This window comes from Gopherus evgoodei, chromosome 19, assembly GCF_007399415.2.
Source record: "Gopherus evgoodei ecotype Sinaloan lineage chromosome 19, rGopEvg1_v1.p, whole genome shotgun sequence".
In the NCBI taxonomy this organism is placed as follows: Eukaryota; Metazoa; Chordata; order Testudines; family Testudinidae; genus Gopherus; species Gopherus evgoodei.
In genome coordinates, this window is record NC_044340.1 from 19715349 (window position 1) to 19727389 (window position 12041).

Below are 12041 nucleotides of genomic sequence, written 5' to 3' on the forward strand. Positions count from 1 at the left end.
AAACAGAATCATGACAGCATGCTTGATTCACCTCTCACTTACACCACATTTACACCAGTGAATTGCACTGATTCACTGGAATGACCCCTATTTACACCAGTGTGAGTGAAGGAGAATTGGGCCCAGTGAACATATTTTTGTGTGTATATGTTCAACACTGTACACTCCGAACCAGCGTAGCCAAGGAGGTCTTAAGATCCAGTGATTATATTTCTGCTAAAGCCTTTCCTCCAGGGAATACACAGCAAGAGACAATAGGCTGAGAAAATATTAGAAAAATATCAATTTTCTGCCTTCCCCAATTTGCTGAAGATGAATGGATTGACTTCTCAAACACGGCAAGATCTCGACAGCAAAGCTGGATTCAAGATCAACATCGCACAACTTCTTCCCTAATTTCCAAGTTCAAACGTATACAAAATATTTATCTAAAGTACAGAGGCACTCAGAGAGGCAAGCTGTGCAAATAATTAGTTATCTTAAGCTCTTTCACACTTGAAACAGAAGTTTTTTTTTTTATTTTTAATCACATCTTTGTGGAACTGAGGTAATGACTAAGCAGCTTGTGGGAACAGTAAACCAGATCAATATTATCAGCAGAAAATGCCTTATGACACCCATGTAAATCTGTCTGAGATCTGAAACCCTAACATGAAGGAAGTACAGTCACAAAGAGAAAGATTTAGGAGAAGTGGATAGTGCCTGCAGCTGGGAACGGAATATGCAGCCTCTCATCTCTAGAGCTCTGTCTTCACTGTGATGAAAGGGGTGGGTTGGGTGTATTTTTCTAGAACAAACATTGAGATAGCCCTCTCAGCGTGAAATCCTGGTGGAGACAAAGCACAGGTAGTTTTTACCTCAGTGTCGCTAGTTAAGCTCAACTGCGTACCCCTCACATTGGGTTTACTATATCTTTTCGCAGTGAAGATATTGTTCAGGTCGCTGCTGGGGATCCATCCCAGGTCAATAGTGATTGAAAAAAATCACTGAAGGTTGCTAGAAGGCCTATGTGAAATGAGGTGGGGGGCTCAGTCCTGGAAGTCGTAGATATCTGCACAGAATGCTACCACCCCCAACTAATGCCAGCTGCCCCCCTCATCATTCTTAGGAACTAAGGATTAGAGCTGGTAGGGAATTTAACACTGAACTGTTTTTCATCAGAAAGGGCCAGTTTGTTGACACTAGAGCTGTTCACAGGAATGGGTTGCTTTCAGTGAATTTCCCTTTTTAAAAAAAATCAAAAAAATACATTGAGGTTGTCAAAACATTCTGCTTCAATGTTTTTCAAACAAAAATTTCAATTTGTTTTTATCTGAAGCAACTTTTCATTGAGAAATGTAAGTTAATTTATAGTAAAATTAAACAAAGCAGAAGATATTTTGATTGCTCAGACCCAGATATTTTTTTCCAGACTTTTGGTTCATGAAAATTTGAGATTTTAACTTTTCATCCTCGTGCCAGATGCGAAAGTTTTTTGAAATCTCAAAATTTTTCACAGTATGGGAAAAATGTTTCCCACCTACCTCTACGGAGGATAGAAGGGCTGCAGAGCTTGAGAATGACAAAGAACACACTATGAAAGACAACTCTGTCTATGTTCCACTATGTTATATTCAATTGCTTTCCCCAATACGAGGTTCCTAGAACCCCACCTCACAGGGTCCTAGTGCCCGGACTACACACAAGCCCAAATGTCTACACTATAATTAAACAGCCCCTTTAGCCCAAGCCAGCTGCTGCAGGTTTTTAATTACAGTGTTAGCATACCCATAGACACAATTTTAACTGTTTGACTACCACTGAGTGTTGTCTAGGAAGAATGCACCTGTGCTGTGCTGCTGAATGCATTAGGGAAACATCCAGGGGGATCACACCTGCGGTGCTGTGTCATGTACCCTTCTTTAGGTTTAATATGTTACAGGTTTGTTTACTTCTCAGCAAGCAACTTCTGTAAATCTTCAACTCCCACTGTTTTCAACAGACTACTAACAGATCAAACTAATAACACCGCCTCTTTCTTGTATAGCACTTCTCATCCATCGATCTTGAAGTGCTTTACAAAGGAGATCAGGACCATTATCCCTGTTTAACAGATGTGGAAATTGAGGCCAAGAGAGGGGACATTGCTTGCCCAAAGTCACTCAGAAGACCAGTTGTAGAGCTTGGAACAGAGAACTGGTTGTTCTAAGCCCCAGTCCGCTGCTCCATCCACTCCACCAAACTGCCTGCCAAATAACCACAGACCAGAAAGTGTGATGGCGGCTCAGTTGTTAAAAAATGATGCCATAGTGTAATATCGCTTTCAAAACCCAATTACAAAACATTTCTAAATTTTTTCCCACTTAGCTATTAGCATCAGTAATTTATTTATGAAATTCCCAGGGGAGGAAATTCTTGCAAACATCTCAAAGCCACAGACAAAGATAAAAATGACATCAAAATACATTTAAGAAGTGACAGTACAAACCACAGAAAAACAGAGCAGGGGATGGAGGTAATGAGGGTTGTGTGCATGGGTGACAAGAATCTATTCCCCTTCTGGGAATTTATTGAAGGTTTAGCATCAGGGAACAGATAGTTTAAGTGAAGGGAATCTTCTGACTTCCCCCTTGCAAATAAATCTTCAGTTAACACAAGCATAACTATGGGATGCTGGGTTACTCCTCTCTCTCTCTCTCTCTCTCAGCCTTCTGGAGTTCTGGGAAATTTCTTTGAAGATTTGCAATCTGAGAGTGCGGGCCCCGAGATTTGTTAGACATGTCTGACTTTATTATTTTTTTAAAAGGGGGATATTATCTCCCGCCTCCCAAGGGAAGGGGAAAAGGGAAAAGCCACTGATATGGAGAGGCTGGAGATGGGCTGCAGTACCTCATTATTTAAAAAAAAAATTAAAATATACAGACGGAAATATGCTCTTGCTTTATAACTGAATTCTATCCTCTAAATATTTCATTTCCGACTAATGCATGAGCCAAATGGAAATTTTCAAGCAAAACTGCACTACTTAGAACATGCTAAATTATTGATTCAGCCAGGGAAATTAGAAAAAGGAAGAAAGCGCGCCATGCTGCTGTTGAGTTAGCTCTCCTGGTCCCTTCTGTGCACCAATGGGCACCTGGGCAGGCATTACCAGCTGCAGGATCTGCACACACTCCCCCTTGGAACTCTTGGAAGGGGGAGTGGAATTTCATCCTGGATGGTGAGGAAACGACAGAGACTTTGGGGCTTGAGGAAAATTTTTTAGCTGACAGCGAGTGCCCTTCTCTGGCCAGGAGACCCAGGAGGGAGTGGGTAACTTGAAGGAGATGAGTTAGTGTTCACGGCAGGCACCCCACTGCCATAACGTGGGATGGTAACAGAAGCTTGTTGCGCCAGCACATTGGAAGCTGGAGAGAGCAGCAGATGTGACCGACGTGCCAAGTCCCCCGTGTGGGGACAGGAGTTGCTGTGAGCATCCTGCACATTAGCACAGCCAAGATTCACACTACATCTTCTGTGATCCAGGGACAGGGACTGGGGCCTGAGAGCTAAATCCAAGTGCCAATATGAGCTTCTCTGGCAGTCCCTCTTCCCCGGCTAGCCATTTCATTTGCTCTAACCTCGTGCTGAGCTGGCAGGGGGCTGCCCTGAGACTCGTGACTGACCTTCCCAATCATCAGTCCAGTAGGAGGCTCCCTGAACTGGTCTAGTCTGGGAATTGGCCCCTCTTGGATGAGTTCGGCATGAACTACACTGAGCTGCATGAGGCTGGAGGAGGTGGTAGGAGCTGTGCAGCGCTGACTCCACCAGGCACCTGCCCGCTACCTTACAGAGCCCTCTCCAGGGCTCTGTGCTGGCCAACTCTCTACTGGCTTTGACACTTCCCCAGACTCAGCATCCTCTGCACTCACCACACCTCACCAAAGTGGCTGGGGGGCACATTCATCTCACCTAGTTCTCCTTCACCTAACGAACAGCCATGAGTGCCATCCCTGCACTGCCCCTTCTACAGCTGGATAAACAGTTCCTGAGGAAAGGTTTGAATCAATAGGAAATTAAATTTTCAACTAAATGGAAATTTCCACTACATGCATCTGACGAAGTGGGTATTCACCCACGAAAGCTCATGCTCCAAAACGTCTGTTAGTCTATAAGGTGCCACAGGATTCTTTGCTGCTTCAACTAAATGAAAGTATCCATGGATGGAGTCCCCTAATTTTGTTGTCACTTTCAGTGGAAAATCCTTCATTTCCCAGCTGGCTCCAGGGGTGGACAAGTTACCCTGAAGAACGGACATTATTCTGCACAAGCTGCTTTCTCCCTCGCCCCCATGAAAGAAAAATCTGTAGAGAAAAGTCACTTGGTGCTCACATCAGAGGGAAAAAGATGGCTGTGTCTAAGCAGCTGAAACTTCTGGTTGTTTTTTTAACTGGGTTATAAAGTGTGGGTGTGACGAACTGGGAAAGTTCTTAATGTTTTCTCTGAGTACTGTGTTGGTGCCTCAGTGTCCTCATGGCAGTTCTTAAGTATTTGGCAGAGCAAAGGGCCAGTGCACCCAAATGCCTGGCACTCTGTCTCCTAGCAACTGATGGCCTGGGCCCCTCCTCTGCAAAGGTGCCAGCTGAAGGTGTTGGAGACAAAGGGATCAGGTGACCTCCTGGCCCGGGAAAGGGGCTGAGGAGAGAGGAGGGGCTGGGAGGGGTTGTTAGTCTGGAGCTGGTTGGGGTCAAGGGTGGAGGGCAGACCTGGGGGTCTGGCTCACTGCCCCCCAGAATGGACCCAGCCAAGGGGTCCAGTTCGCTGTATCTACAAGCTCTGTTTTACACCCTGTTCCTGTCATCGAATAAACCTCTGTGTTACTGGCTGGCTGAGAGTCACGTCTGACTGCAAAGTGGGGGTGCAGAACCCGGTGGCTTCCCCAGGACCCTGCTGGGGTGGACTCGCTGTGGGAAGCACACGGAGGGGCAGAGGATGCTGAATGCTCCAAGAAGAGACCCAGGAGGTGAAGCTGTGTGAGCTTCTTGCCCTGAACAAGTCTGCTCCAAGGGAGAGGAGGCTCCCCAAAGTCCTGACTGGCTTGGTGGGGAGCAGTTCCAGAGCATCGCCCGGTGACTCCGTGACAGTGGGTTAGACAAACTCCCTCACCTGGGTGTTACCATTTCCTTTCCCCTTTGGGTTTGAACATAGCCCAGTTGCACAGCAGAATAGAGCGGCACATCAGAAACACACTGGTTGGGAAACATAGTCAGTTCCAGTTGTTGGACAGATGGAGTTAAGGGCTATTGGAACACACTTGCACAGTTTCTGCCATTGTCCTCACCTCGTAGCTGGTCCACATAGAGGATAACAACCTATTATTGCTACCCCCAATGGAGTTATTCTCTTAGCTCAAGCATTGGAGCTCAGTCTTTTGGTGTGGAAGATAATGGGTCCAAATCTTGCTTATGACTGATGTGGAGGGGGCATCAGCTGGAGAGCAGAACCATGTTTCTGGCCAGCCTACATCTAACCATTGTGAAAGCAACTGATGCAGGAGAGAGATGTGAGGTTACAAGTGCCCCAACCAACTGAACTCTCTGTTTCTGAGGCCTGATCTGCACTACAGCAGGCAGGGGTATGAAAAATCCACAGCCCTTACTGCTGTAGCTATTCCAGCCGAACTCCTGGTGTAGACACAGCTAAGTCAGTAGAAGAATGATTGGGGAAGTGATGTTCCTGCAGAGATGAAAAAAACTCTGCCATGGCTATACCGTTATAGTCCCTGTAGTGTAGATGAGGCCAAAGTCATGGCATCCACCCTACTGATATCTACCCAAACCAAAGCTGACGCTCTCCTCTGTGACTGAGTGGGGCTGGATAATTGAATTTTGATGTCTATTGGTACACAAGTGCAAGCAGCTGGGCACATGAGAGCTTCTCACCACGACAAAGCAACTAACTAAACACACCTTGTTTGTGGCATTAGCACGAAAACAGCTTTGGAAAGCGGAGGAAAGGAACAGAAAATAGGAAATCAATGGCAAGTCGAGACTAGGGAGAGCAATTAGTCCTGGAGCGCTGCTGCTTATCGTGGCTGGACAGCGTTTTTAAGTGTATATGAACTGGATTTATACACTTACACGGGGCTGAAAAATCTCACAAAGCAGTTTATTACTATGGTGCCATTTACAAGCAGAAAAACTTTGGCCACTGTAACATGCACAAATGGACTCCAGGGGCCTGATTTTCCTCTCACTCCAGACTAAATCAGGAGCAGCTCCACTCAGTTCAGTGCAATTGCAGGAATGTACAGTCAGGGTAAGGAGAGAGATGAGCCAAGCTCAAGATGAACCTGAAGGGGAATAGCTCCGGTGTGTTTTGTAAAAGGTTTCACAGGTGGCTGTCACACTCTGCTAAGCAGGTGGGGGTAGGTGGTACCCCTTGAGAATGTTAAAATAAACAACAAAAACCACCACCAGGGTTGTTTCCTATCAGAGAAAATTTGAATCATGTTGGGGAGGAAAATAATTCATAGGGTCTGCTGAAAGTTTTCCACTGAAATTTTTTCTTGGCAAAAAATGGGTTTTGAGGAAATGAAAATTTTCTAGTATCTGTTGTCCTCTTAAAATGTTTGATTTGTTTGGGTTGGAAAAAAGAAAAACTTTCAGTCAAAATTTCAGGTTTTGATAGGTTGGGAGGAAAAAGGGAATCAGATTTTGGCATTTTTCAGCTGATTTTTTGTTTTTGTTTTCATTTTTCTGACAAAAAAGCCAAAACTTTCCACTGAAATTTGACAAAAAATGAAATTTTTTTCCTTTTCATTGAATACTGCCACAGAAAAAATTTTGACTACCTCTAGTATCTCCACGCCTTCTTCATCCACACCTGTCCTCTATGTCCTCTGTTTGAAAAGCCACCAACCTCTCCTCATTCAAATCCCTTCTAATAAACCAAATTTCCCCCATAAGCCATGGTTTATGGTAGTTATAGAGGCATATTTATCACCACCTCCTCAAAATTCTTAAGTAAGCCTCGAATCTGTGGTTTCTCAGAGCATTCTGCAGAATCTCTAGGTTATAGGTTGTTTGGGGTTTTTGTGTATTGTATAGGGCTCAACACAATTATTGTCAATAACATTCCAAGATCTGTGATTGATGGAGCACGAGAGCTAGCGGTGAATCTACCTAACTGACAGTATTATCTCATGTTTTTTAAGTGTTAAAAATTCCTATTACTCTCCAATTTCTCTAAGTTTTATGTCCATCTCAAGTTAAACTGCCTTTTTTACACAATCCTAGTCAGCGTCCAATATAATCTACATAGCTGTCTTAGTAGCTGTTACTGCTCTTTATTAGTTAGCCTAGGAAGTTAAAAGTCCCCTAAGAAGGCCTGGGAAAGGGATTTCTGAGACAAGTAGAACAGGATTTTTTTCTTCTTCCATGGATGACGGCAACAAGGGAGGGAAGGAGTTGTCTTATGGTTAGAACTGACAGAGAGAGGCTTGTTCTTGTATTAGACATGTACTATGTATGCATATGTAGGATTGAAGAAATAATTGAGGAAAGAGATACTTCTCTTTTCTTAAAGAGGAGAGATAGTTGGGGGATAACACATTGGACTCGGACTCAGAAGACCTTGGTTTGGTTCCCTGCACTACCACAGACTCTCTGTGTGACCACAGGTAAATCACACACTCTGTGCCTCAGTCTCACAGCTGTAAACTGGGGATGATAATCTTTCTTTGTCTCTCTGGACAGTAAAAGTTTCAGAGCAGGGACCGTCCCTCAGTATGTGTAGGTGCAGCACCTACCACTGGGATTGTGATCTCAGTTGTGGCTTTTAGGTACTACTGTGATATAAGGAATAAGATCCCATTAGGCCATGCTTTAAGCCTTTTCTTCTACTGACAAAAATCTTAATGTTTCTTCTGAAAAAACTGACTCAGACTAAATCCAAATATTCTCTTGCATTCAGCGTTCTAGAGTTTAACATTTTTGTCTTGCAGTTTTTTCTTTACCAGAAAAATCAACAACTCGATCATCACGGCTGTGACCTGTTTGTGTCACAGGGATCTGCTCTCCCAATGCTCCTCTGTGTTAACATTTCTGGCACAGCTATCATTTCACATCCCTTGGCTCTTCTAGTGGCTCCATTAACAAAATTAAGTTGTGCACATAGGGTGTGCTGGGAAAGAATCTTTTCTCCACCTCCTCTGAAAATTAAATGCTACAAATAAATAACACAACAAGGCTCCTACAGTCCTATGGATAACTGAGGAGAAACTAGTCTCCCAATATCTGTATCCATCCACCCACCATACCGTGTTTTATTATTTATTATCCTATGGCTATCTAGTTCATCTTCATCTAGTTTTTTATCTTCATCTACCTCTATTTTAAATTGCCTATTGGCATTTGGGAATCAGTTCACCCTGTGGATCTATAAAGGAATAGTAACAAAGGAATCTATGACGAGAGATCATATTTTGAAGAAAAAAAAATTATAGGGGACGTAAGGCAGCGGTGAAGGCACTGTGTTTTCCTGAATACCCAGATCTAAATATTTATAAGTCACTTTTGAAAATGACTGACCTCTGTGAACCCCTTCTGATGAGCTGCCACTAGAAACAGCACAAGAGCAGGCAGGGCACTCAGTTAACATTGCCTGTGAAGTCCCAAACTGAGGCCTGGGATGAGCTCGCAAAGGAAAGACGGCTCTGGTAATTGGAATGCTGAATGTATTCTTGCCTATAACTGAAATGGGGGAACATTACGCCTGCAAAATTAAGTGCAGATTCAATTAGAAATTTCACTGAAATTTCAAATTATGGCCATTTTTTTAAGCGACAGAATTATACTGTGTTACAGAGAAAGTGACAGGTAATTTGGGACACTAAAGATTTCTTGGACTCTGTAGTTAATGGGGAGTTTAGCACCAATTCCTCTGTAATTTGCACTTCTGAGAAACTGCATTATTATAAAGTCAGAAATCTCTAGCTTTTTCAACTCCATGATCTGCAAGCTAAAGATGACCAGAAATTGAGAAGGCCTGAGTCCATAGGTCAACCATTTCAATATCTGAGGCTGTGTGGCTTCCAAAACCTGGCATTCCAACTGAAGAGTTGAAAATTGGAGGTGACATTCAGAAGTCTCTGAAAATTATAACCCTGACTTCCTCCCTGAAAAGCTTATCTGAATCCTAGCTTATCCTTTGATGAGGTTACTGAAAAAGCATTCTGTTCTGAGTACTTGAAAGATAACAGGCAATGCACGTGAGCCAGTGCACTTCTCCCTAGGGGAGAAATACTATTGACTGAAACAAGTATGGGGCACTAATTAAATGGTCCAAATTATGCTGGACATCAAGATCTTGGTATGTCGCATCTTTCCCCTCTACATCCCTACACTCACAGAGGTAAGGTGTGGGCTGATCTTTCTCCATCCACCCACTACTAACAATATATGCACAAAATTCACAGCTTTTCAACATCATAGGGTCTGATTCAGTACTGGACAAGCCCTGCAATGCTGAATTCTGGACTTAGAAACTTGTTACCAGCTGAGACTAGTGTCCATCTCTTCCTCTGAGTGCATGTCTTGGTCTTAATTGTTCCCAAGGGTGAATATCTCTTGGGGGAAGAACCAGTTTCTGGATCTCAGCATAAAAATTGGGGTCCTCAGAAAATCACTAAAACTTTCATTAATTAAAACAACAAGGAGTCTGGTGGCACCATAAAGACTAACAGATTTAGTTGAGCATAAGCTTTTGTGGGTAAAAAACCCACCACTGATTCACCGCTTGTAAGGTAACTCCCTTCTGTTCATGTGTCATATATAATACCTGCATCTGTAATTTTCACTCCATGCATCTGAAGAAGTGGTCTTTTTACCCACGAAAACTTATGCCCAAATAAATCTGTTGGTCTTTAAGGTGCCACCAGACTCCTTGTTGTTTTTGTGGATACAGACTAACATGGCTTCCCCCTGGTACTTGACATCCTTAATTAAACATATTCTTTATTTTAGAGGAGATAGAAAACTGAGGTCCTAGCTGCTTTTGCTCATTAAAAATTCCATGCGAACAGGAGAGCATTTAAGCATGTACTTAAAATTCAGCACATGCCTAAGTCTCACTGACTAAAATGGAATTTAAGCACATGCTTAAAGTTAAGCAACTAGTGAAGTGTTTTCCTCAATGTGGTCCTTGACAGAGAGAAAAGTGAGTAAAACAAGTTAATAGCCCTCCAAAGATATCACTGAGAAACAATGGACTCAGGCGTGTTCCATTTAACCCGAGCCCAGTTATCTACTGAGCAAGCCAGGAAAATAACCAAATATGATATTTGTGAAGGAAAATAAAGTAAGTTATTTTATAAACTAGAGTGATATTTGAAGCTCATGAAAAACAAGATAATGCATATAAAAATAAGGTATTATGGTAAAATCAGTATTAATTATCCAGGAGCAAAAGTGCTGCACTTGAGGCAATAAAAGTTTTAATATTCTAAAAGAAAATGACTCTCATAAAAGGGTAACAACTGGGCTGTGTGCCAGAATCCCATTGTAGGAATGTAATACCACTGCCGCAGAACCCTCCCCAAATAAACATCCACACAGTACAGTGCTAATTTGGCTACTATAACAACTAGGGTAGGAACCGTGGGGGAGAAAAGTGCTATTCCAGCAATTTACCTTTTTAATAACAGTAAATTATTCTCTACATAAAGCTACTTTGTGAACCTCTTGTGTGCTTTACAATGGCTATTTACCATTTCTTGTTCACTTCACAAGTCTGAGGTTTTTATAGGGTGGTTTTAAAACATACATAGTGCATTTTTGTCACTCATTTCTCCTGCAAAAGCCCCCAAATCCTTTAATTTATGACAAGCCAGAATTACGCTATTATTTTTTTTACATTTTGACTTTTAAATAACTTCTACAGTTTAATACAGACTACAAATAAGATGTAAATGTGATCTTCAGTGGAGGCCTGCAAATTATTTGTAATTGAATGCAAAACAATGTAAAATTCAGGGGTAGGGGGTGCTACATTTTATAACAACCCCCCAAGTGTGCTCATTCTTGTGAAAAAGTTTGGCAAGATAAGTACATTCTTCAAGTGGAAAGGGATGCATTTTCAAGAGAAGGCAGCTTTGCATCTTCACATTCAACAGTTTGTGGGGCTTTGCGTGTGAAGATTCAAATTTTGCATAAAAACAGATTCTGAGGGGTGCAAAATCATGCAAAACAGCAATGGTAAAATTACATGAAATAAGAAATTTAAAATTCATGTTTGAATTTTGCACAGATTGAATCATTGTTCCAACTAAACTGCATTATGCAAAGAATTCTAAGAGTTAATGCTTAAATAAAAATAATAAAACAAATTTTGGCAGGGATATAAAATCTCATGTTTCAGGGTTAAAATCAATCTCTAACTATTAGGGATTAAGATGAGACTTTCAAGTGATGCAGATTATCCTACATCTCCCCACAGCAGGGTTTCTTGCACTTTTCTCTGAAGCAGCTAGTATTGGCCACTGCCAGAGATAGGATACTGGACTAGATGGACCATACATCTCATCCAGTCTGGCAACTCATTTGTTCCTCATTTACTTAGGGTAGGGTGACCAGATGTCCCAATTTTATAGGGACAGTCCTGATTTTTGGGTCTTTTTCTTATATAGGCTCCTATTACCCAATGTGAAAAATTGGGACAGGGAGTGGAGGGTAATAGGAGCCTATATAAGAAAAAGACTCAAAAATTGAGACTGTCTCTATAAAATCGGGACATCTGGTCACCCTACATTTACGTATGCAGACATATATAGTTTTAAATGAAGATATTTTACTATGATTTTATTATGAAATTATAGAGGCCCTGATCCTGCAAACACTTACCCACGTGAGAAACTTTATGTATGCTAATGATACCTTTTAAGTCAGTAGGAGAACTCATTTGTGTGGAGTTGCTTGTGTGCATAAGGGTTTGCAGGATTGGTGCTCTGGAGAGATTAAATTTAGGGAAAAAAATAAGTTACTCAGCTGAAATAATTTCTTCTAAAACTAGTTGTGTTTCTTAAT